Source organism: Zea mays, chromosome 4 (assembly GCF_902167145.1).
Source record: "Zea mays cultivar B73 chromosome 4, Zm-B73-REFERENCE-NAM-5.0, whole genome shotgun sequence".
Taxonomy (NCBI): domain Eukaryota; kingdom Viridiplantae; phylum Streptophyta; class Magnoliopsida; order Poales; family Poaceae; genus Zea; species Zea mays.
The window spans coordinates 115923997-115936831 of record NC_050099.1 but is presented as its reverse complement, the minus strand read 5'-3'; positions in this window follow the sequence as shown (position 1 = coordinate 115936831).

The following is a 12835-nucleotide window of genomic DNA, read 5'->3' as shown; positions in this document are numbered from 1 at the left end:
ATTTATGAAATCCCAATATCAAGACAGAGAAGAACATTCGGCGTACAGCTTTCAAGTATGTTTTGATGAGTGATGAACTCTACCGCCGAACAGTCAACGACGTCCTGCTTAAGTGCTTGAGCCTAGATGATGCTATATTAGCCATGAACGAAGTACATGAAGGAATTTGTGGTACCCATCAGGCTCTAAAGATGAAATGGTTGTTGCGAAGGTCTGGTTTTTATTAGCCTAACATGATAGCTGATTGTTTCAAGTACTACAGAGGATGCCAAGTGTGTCAAAAATTTAGTGACCTACAGTTGATCCCTGCAGCCGAATTACAACCTATCATCAAGCCTTGGCCTTCCAAAGGATGGGGATTAGACTTTATAGGAGAAATTCATCCTTCATCATCAAAGGGGCATCGATTCGTGTTAGTTGCCACTGACTACTTTACTAAATGGACTAAAGTTGTTGCTCTGAAGAACATGACACACAAAGAGGTAATTGAGTTCATAACTGAGCATATTATTCATAGATTCGGCATTCCCCAGACCTTGACTACAGATCAAGGAACTTCTTTTATGTCAAAGGAGGTACATGAATTTGCTGAATTATATAGAATTAAGTTGCTTAAATTCATCTCCATATTATGCTCAGGCCAATGGACAGGCCAAGTCTAGTAATAGGACATTGATTAACTTGATAAAAAAGAAGATATCCGATAATCCTAAGCATTGGCATAAGATTTTGTCCGAAGCTTTATGGGCTCACAGAATATCTAAACATAGTGCTACTAAAGTATCTCCTTTTGAGCTTGTCTATGGGTAGGAAGCAGTGTTGCCTATGGAAATAAGTTTGAATGATGTCAGGTTTGCCAGACAAAATGATCTAACCGTGATTGATTATTATAATTCAATGATGGATAATATTGATGAGGTGACCGACAAGAGGGTGATAGCTTTGGGAGCAATAGAAAAGGATAAGATCATGGTAGTCAGGGCCTACAACAAGAAGGTCAAAGCAAAGTCATTTCAAGTAGGGGACCTCGTGTGGAAGACCATCCTGCCTCTAAGGAATAAAGACCGGAAGTTTGGGAAATGGTCGCCAAGCTGGGAGGATCCTTATAAAGTAAAACAGGTAATGTCAGGTAACGCCTATTTACTACAAACATTACAAGGCAAGGATTTACCCAAGGCTTTGAATGGGCGTTTCATCAAACAGTACCATCCTAGTATGTGGCAAGATGCCTAAGAGAACCGATGTAATCACATCGAGTTAGTTGCTTTTGGTTTGCTCAACTCCACCAAAAGGCAGGGGAGCATATGTTGAGCACTAAAAAGAGCCATCGAACGGTCCGGCCCTGAGGCCAGACGGTTCGTGGTCCAGACGGTCCGCGCAAGCGCAGAACAGATTAGGGTTTCGATTTTCTTGCTATGTTTGTTGGCGAGAATCTCGGTATTAGCTCGGAATTTTGTTGGTAACGGGTCCAGCCCCCCTCCTCTATAAAAGCAGAGGAATACGACCGATTTAATCAATCAATCGAACCCTCAATCAATACAATTTACATTTATTTTTAGGACTAGTTCCAGTCTAGTTCTAGGTTAGTCTTCCAATCCCCAAATTATTCGCTTCTCTTCGACTCTACGTCGATTAGAGGAGTCTAGGTCGGCCTGCCGAGCCTAGACATCACCTAGGATCTCTCCTCCTCGACGGGGTCCCTCCCGGGAGCGAGATCTAGGCACCGTCGGCGATCTTCTGCCGCCCATGCGCATGTGCAGACCGTCCGGCCCTAGGGCGCGAACCGTCCGGCCATCAGGCAGGAAACCCTAGCCTCGTGCCAGGTCACGGACCGTCCGGCCCCTGGCCGCGGACCGTCCGCCCCTGTGTAGAGAGCACCGCCTCTGGTTCGTGTTGAGTGATTGGCACCCCAAAAAGGTGTCAACAGCTTCGATTTAGGCGCCAATGGAGATGAACCACCTAGTGGCACTCTCTGCGGGAAGAGCGAACGATGCGCGACCTCGGCGCATGAACTGCTCCCTCTCTGCATTCTTCCAGACGGTCCGCAACAGGCGCAGAGATATTTTTCTTTGCACGAAGCCTAGATCTCGCCAAACAGGAGGACTCTGTCGGGAGGAGAGATCGTGGGTGTCATGTAGTCGGCAGACCACTCAAGATGCCTCTAGACGATGCCGGGCCGAAGAGAGGGGAAGAAATAGGTTGGGGAAGACTAATGTTAGATTACTCTTACACATAAGGAATGGAAAGAACGATGTAAATAAGTTAAATTTGATAAGTAGGTTTGATTGAATCGATTGTGGGGCTTAAATCGGTCGTACCCCTTCATCTATATAAGGGGGAGGTCTAAACGCGTTACAAGTCGGTTTCTGAGTTATTCCCGCAGATTTTACTAACAAATTCCGTAAAAAATTCGGAACCCTAACTGATTCTACGTATGCGAGATGGTCCATGTCGCTACGGCGGACATTCCAGACCGATCCCGCCTCAGAGCTGGATCATTCGCACGATCATTTTTATAGTGTTGAACACGTTGTACTATGGCCGACATATTTGAATTTCTTTCGAAATAAAACTGTTTTTTCTATAACGAGCAGACCCTAATAATAATATTTGCTGTCCTTGCCACACAACAACTAAGAACACCTCCAAAATCCCTAAAAAGGCACTTGCTAAATCATTGATGATGCCTAGTGGCTAAAATGAGTATGTAGTTCAATTGTTATTTTTCTAATAATTTGTAATACTTGGTTGCCAAAAAGAACAAACCAGCACGTTCCATAGTGGACTGGATAAAATATAGAAGGGGGGGGGTGGGGGACGACAAGGGAGGCTGCATTCGCTTTCATGGAAAAACACAGGTACGCTCGCACATGGGGGATTTTTTTACCAAGAATATAGTTTTAAAGGGTACAGATACAAAACTTGAATTTTTTGCTTAGTATTCCTCAAGAATTATTAGGTCTGAAATTAACTTTGATAAGTAAATTAATTTGCTTTAGACAAAATCAAAAGAATACGAGGAGTCTTACCTAAAATCTCTTTTGGTTATAGAATAGGATGGTATAGATCGCCTCTACCCCACTACTATACAATACAAGCTATCCAGTGATGTGCCGATTAATATTAAAGACCCGTTTGTTTTCCCGTACTAAAGCTTAGAACTCCGGTTTCTGCTAAAGTTTAGCTCCAAGGGAACCAAACAAGCTGGCTAAAAATGTTATGCTAACGTTTAGCACCCGTTAACATTTTAGCTTCACCAAAGACGCCAAACTGTGCTAAAAGTGGTATCCAACTCTATTTATCTCTCCTTTCTCCCCCACCGAATACTCTCTTTTCTCTCTCCCCCCATAACTGACTGCTTGCTCCTCGTGTACTATTCAGGCATTAATTAGGGGTAATGTGCTAAAGCTTAGCATTTATATCCAAACAGATCTTAAGTGCTAAAGTTTAGCAATGTGCTAATTTTTATCACTATGAAAACAAATAGGCCCTAAGTCTACTAGAGCATGTAGGGTCTTGGCTCTAGAATGTCCAACTGAGCCCGCTGCCCCCATGGAGTTTGCCCCTGCTCACGTGGAGCCAAGGCTGCAGCCACCTTCGCTGATTTTGCCGCACCGAGTCCTCCGCAAGTCCCGAAGTCACTGATAGGTAACTAACTCTTGTAGTCATCTTTTTGTTGTGCCGTCTTAAGTAATTAACCAGTCATGACTTATGTAGATCTAATCATCGAGGATGTTCTTTGTGAGGCAAAGACCCCCCATATCTGACGTTGAACTTAATGAACTCCCACTGATGTTTGCAGAACACCTAATGACGAAGATTGACTTGGCTAAATACCAAGGTTAGCTGAAAAGGGATCATTAATACACCGCTAAGTTTTCCAAATTTCAACAAGTATAATGTTGAATCTCAATCTGTTTTGTGGATTCCATTTTTCTGACAGTGTCATTTGCAAGAGACTTGAAATGAATCCGAAGAGAAATCCCTGCAACTCATGCATATACAAAAAACATCAAGTAATCGAGTCCACTCAACTGAGTTTAGAGTAGGAGAAGAAATACAATGCCGAGTTGGTAGGAACTATCTAAGACTTGTGAAACCAAATCGTGGTCAATTCGACCTAGCTCGATGGTAAATAGCTAAGCCTTCATATATGAAATTTAAATCTTTTATGTTGCTGATTGTTGAGTTATATTTGTAGCCTTCAAGGCCAATGGTGCAGTGTGATGCCTAAGGTTATCAAGGATCTGCAAGCCAAGAAGACCTTAATGGAAGGGTAGCTTGCTGATATGATAAAAATCCTTATTGCCTTCAAGAATACGATAGATTAGTGTAGAGCTGCTATTGAAGACATGACCAAGAAGCTGGATGCATCCAATAAGGCTAACAACATGGTCTTGCTTGAAAAGAACAATAAATCTCTTGTTATTTATGTCTTGCAGAGTCCAAGGTATGGGACCATTATATTATCTTTTGGAATACCAAGAAGAATTAAAAGTTCATAAGGACCAGCTAATGACATTGATGACTTAGTTGTACTATATGGAGTTTGGCAAAGGCTTATCCAACTTGCAAAAGTTGGAGAGCCTCTTAGAACATATTTGTGAAGTCAGTCGAGCTCACATGAAAGAAGCAAGCAGACTAGCATTAGGAATTACAATGACATGTTATCAGGCATGGCGCTAGCCGGGGTCCGAGAGGGGTTCACCACCGACAATGATGACGATAAGATTGAAGATCTTCTAAAAAAGTCCAGCCAACAGCAGCCAAGATCTCAAATCAAGTAAACATCCAATTATAATACTCTTGAGATAAAATTGTGATCAACATGGGCAAACACTAAACGCATTATGCAATATTATAATATATAAATCTTCAACTTTTTTTGCATGATTGTCTTGATTGCACCTGAGTTGGGTATTAGCTTAGAGTTGAAACCCCTTAGCATCAATTGATCCATATAATGATAATCTTCATAGATATATGAGTTTCATGAACTTAGAACTCCGTAGTCTGTTTAGGAAAACCATGTTCATTGATGACCAAGTCTCATGGGCTTAGTATTCCATTAGTCTTATAGAGACACATTGATAACCAAATTACATGAACTCAATGCTCTAGAATCCTAATAGGGGATAATTATCATAGATGTCCAAGCCTCATGGACTTGGTAGTCTAAGGACCACATAGGGACTTTATGATAGATGGCCAAGCCTCATGGACTCTGCACTCTAGTGCCTTCGTAAGGACTTTTAGTAATGACCGAGCCTCATGGATCAGCTTTTCAATAGAAGACTAAGCCTCATGGGCTTGGCACTCTAGTTCCTTTATAAGTACTTTTAGTAATGGATGAGCCTCATGGACTCGACCTTCTAGTAGATGATCGAGCCTCATGTACTTTGCTTTTCAATGCCCTCATGGATAATTTTGTCATAGTTTTTTAAGCCTCATGGACTCGGCCTTCTGGTGCCCTCATGGGGTCTTTTTGTTGTTGATAACCGGGTTTCATGAACTTAGTATTCCTAGCGCCCTTATAGAGATATCAATGTGACAACAGTAAGCCATGTGTGTATTATTGCTGCCCTCCTCACAGGGACATTAAGTCCACCTCTTTAAATTATGTTTAGGTATGTGCCTAACAACATATGCAATGTCTGATACCCTTATAGTGATGATCGAGTCTGGTATGTGGCCTCATAATGGCTAGAGTCATCCCCTGCTTAAATTGACAATAACAGTTGTACAAGGCTGCAAATCCAAGCCTTGATCATAAAAGTATTAATAGGTTAGGGACCCAAATCAGCTTTCAATCAAGGTTTCATGTCTGCGTTAGGGGTTGGCTCATGGCCTATGTGGCTGTGTCTGATATTGGGCTTTAGAACTTATCATGACTTGTGACTAACTTAGACCTTCAAGTTAATCCATAAACCTTCAAGAGAATTTCAAGAAGAGATCTTTTCCATATCTTTTAATTTAATGAGATCTTTGCCATATCTTTTATTTTAATGCAAACTTTGCCATAAACCTTCAAGAGAATTCTCATGTCTATAGACTTCCTCTTGGTCTTATTGCTGACTCCTTAGGCATGTGGCCGAGCCCATAAGCCCCTTGTCACACCCGGTTTTAGAAGGTAAACCGAATGCGAACCATGTACGTGCCAAGATCATAAATTCACGTACACAACGATTACATAAATTACTCATCATAGCACAATTCTTTGAATAACAATAAACGGTAAGTAATAATATTAAAGACTAGAGTCATTTAGATAATATGAATCAAAGTGCACATAATAGAAACATAGCCAATGTAAACAAACCCACCACAGACAGCTGACTAGGGGAGGTCGCTAGCCTAATCCTCGAACTCATCAAAGTCCTGGAACTCCTGGAGATACGCCTCGACACTTTCTTCTTCTTCTTTACCTTAGCATAGATTGCACCAAAGGCAACTGGTTCTTTGTGAAAGCATGGGTGATTACACATAAACGTACTCTGCAAATGTCCCGTTTGGCTGAGGTGGACTAGCTTTATGTGGAGTTAAGCTCAAAACAATTGCTTTTAGTTGGTCAGATATTTATTATTAGTGGAAGCCAAGTTTTAGCAATAACCAACCTGTGAACCATTCCTCATCGAGGAACATCACTATCATCATCGTAACCAAAACCATAAATAGAACCATAGTATCTCGAACCATCTGTATATCTAATCAAAGGAGCTCCCAAGGTCGCTCATAATCATCAGCATGGCTAATATATCAGTTTCATTCCTCTACAGAGGTCTCACACTTTACCCATGAGTCGTGGTCCCTTTCCATCCTGGGTTTGCAAGACCTGATCATCACTACTTAGGTGAATAGCTAGGGATACACTACATAGCCTTTACAAAGATTCCCCTAGTGTGTAGTCACCCATTAGGTTTCGCCAATCGTACAAACACTGTGCTCCTCCCTAAGGTGGGTGACTAACAAAACCAAATCAAAGGAACCTCGGCACCCACCCTTAACAGAGCAAGCACTATGCCTTGGATCCCATTTACGGCCCTACGGCGAAGCCAATTACACCCCAAGTTCCTCCAATTAACCAGCTAAGGGCGTCCTATATCACCCTCATGGTTGCACTATTTTCCCAGGTGGTCATCCAGCGAACAGGTCCTTACGAAGAGGTACTCGAGAAATAGCCCGAGTCCCCTAAAATAACACAAGCTCATCATAATAATCAAGATATCATCAACGTATCATAAATATTCTCACCATGTTCATTGATTAAAGTAAAGCAGTAGCGCGATACTAATCATAATAACCAATTACCAAAGGGTAACCAAGGATAGGAAAACAGAACACTAGTCAATCCTTAGGTTGATCATGGTATGCGGGGCAGTAAATTATAAAGTATATAGGACATAATGGGTCAGAGAACACTTGCCTTCACCAAACAGATACTTTCGGTCTTCAATCTCATAGAATTCGAAGAGCTGGATCACTTGGTCGCCAAGGCTTGATCTTCGATTCATCGAAGCTCGGAAATGGATCGCATATTAATCGCAACGTGAAGCGAAGATGAACAGGCACAAGCAAACAAACATATAGGTATGCATAAGAACATTGCACCATACAAAGAAAAACATAAAAAACAGACAATACGAAATATAAGCTCGCTACTACGGTCACGCGAGGAGAAGAAACACGATAGTCAGAGCTACAGTCAAGAAATTAGCGCATTTACGCTAAACAAGTATTAATTAGAACATTTAATTTGACATTATCAAATATAAATTATAACAACTATTTAGTTTCGACTAACTTACTGTTTTAGTAGCGGACGATTAAACAAATCATTAATCAATCGACACGAGTGGTTATGAGCGAACGGTTTAATATCACGCACGGACAACGCGCGATATGTGAAAACAGTATGCGCGATAGACACACGTGAATGACGTGAACAACACCACATCACACGTGAACCGCACACATGACACGCGAGAACAGCGCGCAACACACGTGAACATCATGCACGTCACGTGCAAAGGAGCACACGGAAAGCGCGCATGACAACGTGTGTGGCCATATGCAAATGACGTGTGATGATGTGTGCGAACAGCACGCGACAATATGTGCACTAGACGCGCGGTGCGAACGTGTGAACGAACAACGACAACGCGCAAACATCATGCAATTGACACGTGAAATAATGAGCGCGACAACGCGCTAACAGCGTGCGCGACACGCTAGGATCAGCAACAAATATCGTGTTTATTATAAACGAGTGTTAATTCAGAACATGCGAGTTGACATAAATCACATTACTCTGTGTTTATAAAGCGCAAATAAATTTATAAAATTAGTTTTATTTAAATTTCTATTCTAAAATATCAGATGAACAAATAATTCACTAATTAATTAAAACTTGTGTCGTGACCAAATAATGTTACAAATATGAAATTGAAGTTGATACAGAGTTGACACGACCGAAACGAGTAGAAACGTGTTTACGACGCATAATATACTGAATAATTAACAATTCGTGGACTATAAACGACACAATAAGCGAGAACTGCTAAACACATATCACGATTATATTAGGCAGGTATGGAATCAAAAGATTTAATTTGGTGTTAATCATGTTATCGTATTTTTTTATAAACGCACGACTTAAAACTATAGATTGGTTTAAACTATGTTGATATTTTAATAACCAATGGACAAACTAGCAATTAATTAAATACATAAAACATATGTCGTGTCAAAATAATATTTTTAACGTGTGCACGACATCATTACGAAGTTAACACAATATGAACAGCAAGGAACAGATTTATAAAACAAATTATAGCGTGTATTTCGAAATTCTAGGATTTAATGTGACATGTCGTGTTTGTATTGGCCAAAGGCTAACTACTTGAAGGGCTACGAGGTCGTGGCCACAGAAGATCGGCGGCATGGGATTTAGTGTGATGGAGAGGAAATGTTCCTCTTTCTCTCCCCTGGAATCACGTCCTCACGCATTGCGGCAATTCTAGGCACCGCTCATCCTGACCAATGGAGCACACTACCGGGAGCAGGAGAGATGGCGACGCCGGTCAGGGTGGAGCTCGCGTGTCACACCCGGGTTCTAGGGGCACCAAGCCCCGGGCGTGAGATAATCACCAAGTGTGCTGGGACCAAGTCTCACACATATGATGACTCATGCTACAAAAACAAATGTCACATCTTCACTGTATAATAGGAGTTTTGTACAAAATAGATAAATAATTACATCATATGAAGACAACGATCCAACAACCAAAGTTGACTGGGAGACGACGGCCTAGACCACTCACGAACTCATCATAGCATCCTTCACGCACCTCATCCTGCGGTACCTGATCTTTACCTCGGGGATGTGAGTACCTTAAGGGTTAGCTCACATGCGTTCATCGCTCAACAAGTTGTGGGGAATAATGTGCATGAACTCACCAAAGGTGGGAGCTCATGTGAAGTGTAAGGCTTACCAAAGGAGATGATTAAAGCTGAGCATAGCTGTTAAAGTTGGTCAAAATTTTATTAGCAGTTACTAAGTGTAAGTAGATACCAACCGAAATAAGTAATAGATCAGAATTGATAACAACACCCACAATGCAATGCATATGACAAATTAAGTTTAGTTCCATAAATTAATCATGTGAGGGTCTGAGCCACTCATGACCGTGAGCACGGCTGATATACCAATTTTACACTTTGTAGAGGTTGTGCATCTTTACCCACAAGTCGTGTTACCCATCTGCCATGGAGTTTATCAGACCCCATACATCTCTACCAACGAAGTGAGGTAGGGTACCACTACGAGGCCTTTATAAAGTTCCACTAGCTTCAGAAAATTCGCTTCAGTTTCTAGGAAGCGCAGTATAGGAATCCCCCATCTGAAAAGCCATCGCAGCAAAATCAGCCCGAGAACCTCCCTATACCGACCACTACCGTAGTGCCCTTGCCCCTTTCGGGTAAGGTAGTCCTCCACTAGCTTTCCTAATTAGTCAGCCAAGGGCATCCCATACCACCCTTGTGGTAGCACTGTTTTCTCGGGTGGTCGCTCCATGTTCAAATTAACAATATGATCATATCATGAACAATAATTAAACAACAACATAATTGGAACATGATCATAATAAAACATTAGTTTCCCAAAACCCGGTAGAGCAATAACATATCCACCCAATAATTCATCTATTTGCAAGGTGGGGGAAAACAATGCTAAGGAAACCTATTAGGTCCCATCAAATTAACCTGAGCATGTCACACTGATTAACATCGAACATTATTAGGTAAAAAGGAGTGATCAAGGGCACAACTTACCTGGGACTCGAGATTCCAGGTACCAGGATGATTTTCAGATTCTCGTGACCTCACTGCTATTCGTAGCAATACAAACAAACATGGTATAGGCAAAATTAATATCACACCAAGCATAAGCACAAACTGCCTAATAATATTCTACTCGATGCTACAAGGTCGTGGGTTCGAGAATGGCTAAGATTGGAGTTACGGTTAAAGAGATATGGTTTTCAGAAGATTTTCATGATTAAATAGGTAAAACTAGACCTTAGATTGATTCTATAAATCATGTGAGATTTATATTAAGGATTAACTTTACTATAAGTCATATCTTAGTTAAAGATCATCTCCTATTCACAATATATTTATGAACGTATTACTTTAATTAGATAAATTAATCTACCATACATAGGATAAACAAATATCAAATTATGATAGTATCTGATATGACATAATTAAGGCTATTACTGCGTAGGCAATTTTATTAGAAGGCTATCGCAAATTGAACGGATCAAATCAGAGTTAATATGCAGAAGATATGAATTTTGCAAGTTTTTAGGATTAAATTTGTACTAAAATTCGATTTTCGGATTTATTTTATTAATACCCGAAGGACCAGGGATGGTGGCTACAATTTATGAGATTCTTGGGGTCAAGCTTGTGAAAAACTAGACTTATATGCGATGATCTATGTTCATGTGTGGACGGCGGGCTAATTAGGAAAACCCGAGGGACTCTTATGCAATAGACCTCGGCGAAGGAGTACCTTCAGTTGTAAGTTGTACGATTGTTGGGGCGAAGGCGAACACGCTACCCTTCGCTCCATGCCCACGCCCGACCAAGCCGAAGGCGTTGATCGGATGAAGACCGGCGCGGTCCCCCTTTGTCCTCTCCGTTGCAAGACGAAGGCTCTGTCGAAGTCTACTAGTCTCACGTCCTCACCTCATTAGGAGGCCCATGCGGGATTCGGCCCACTGTAATGGGCCCCACGTGGATAAGCGTATTACAGGCCACGTTTGTAAAAGCCTTTACTGTAATGACTATCTGTAACCTCCCCTTGTGGGAATATTCTGGGGATAAATCGGGTACTCGAGGGCATAAACGTCTTTGACAAGGGACGGGTGGTCAGTCGAGTGCCTATAAATACCCCCGTACAGTGCCCTCACAGGGGGAGATTAACAAAGCTTTTGCCATCCCGCGACAAACTTTGCCAATACTCTTCCCGCTTTTCCGTTGGATCTACATGCCCATGAGAGCAAGTGCCAACATTTGGCGCCCACTGTTCGTGCTACGAAAAACAACCCACGATGGCCCCCCAAGCGAGCTAGTTCGAAGGCAGCCCCATCCATCAACGAAGCAGCAAAGGCAGCGCTACTGGCGGAGAAAAAAGGCAAGGCCCTCGCGGACAACACCCCCCAAGAGGCCTTCGAAGATGAAGCTATCAGCAAAAGACAGTGCCAAGACCACCCCACCCCGAAGGCACCCTACGCACCTGCAGCTCCGGAGGCGTACCACGAGCACCACCACCAGGTTTTGCTCCACCATAGGGCAAAGACGCAATAGAAGATGGCAAAGTCATCGGCATCTTAGCCAAAGACCAGCTACAGCTGCAGGCCCTACGCATCAAGAACCACAACCTCTAAAAATAGAAACAAATCCTCGAGGCCAAGCGCCAATGTGTCACCGTGCAGGCCAAGGTGTGCTAGTTGATACAAGACGAGGAGTAGAGAGCTCGGGAGCTAGATCAAATAATCGTGCTCATGCAGGGCGAGGGCCAGTACAATCTGCAGCACGGACCACCCCTCCAACAGCGCGTCCAAGCCGGAGACCCATTCATACCACATCGCGGCCCTTTCATTCCGCACGCCACAGCTTTCCAAGGTATCAATTACCTCGATGAGCAAAGCCCCTTGGCTCTGCAACTCCAAGCGTCGCCTTGGCCCGCAAACTTCAGGGCTGGCACCTATCCCAAATACAACGGCAACACTAACCCGACACAATACATCATGAGTTACCAGGTTGTCGTCGCATCGTCAGGAGGGGACGACGCCACAATGGCCAAATCTTTCATCATCGCGCTCGAAGGCCTAGCCTTGACTTGGTACACCAGGTTATCGCCACTGTCCATTGACTCCTGGAAAGGACTCCACGACAAGTTCTTGCTCAACTTTCAAGGGTACCAACCTGACGCCGATGCCCTGGCCGAGTTATCCCTCTGCAAGCAGCAAGAGAGGGAAACACTTCGCGAGTACTATACAAAATTCCTGACCCTCAAGTCACAACTGCCATCGGTCGACGACCACATCGCAATCCATTACGCCATCAGTGGCCTTCGGGCTGGCGTCCTGTACAGTCACTGCATCAGGGACCCACCCAAAAATCTCCAATAACTATACCAACTATTCGAGAAGTATGCTAGGTGCGAAGAGCTGCATCAACAAAAGGTTGAATCTCAGAGGAAGCCTAAGGACCCTCCGCAGTCCAGCAGAACCTGGATCAGGCCTTCGCAGCCAGACTCCGGACGTGA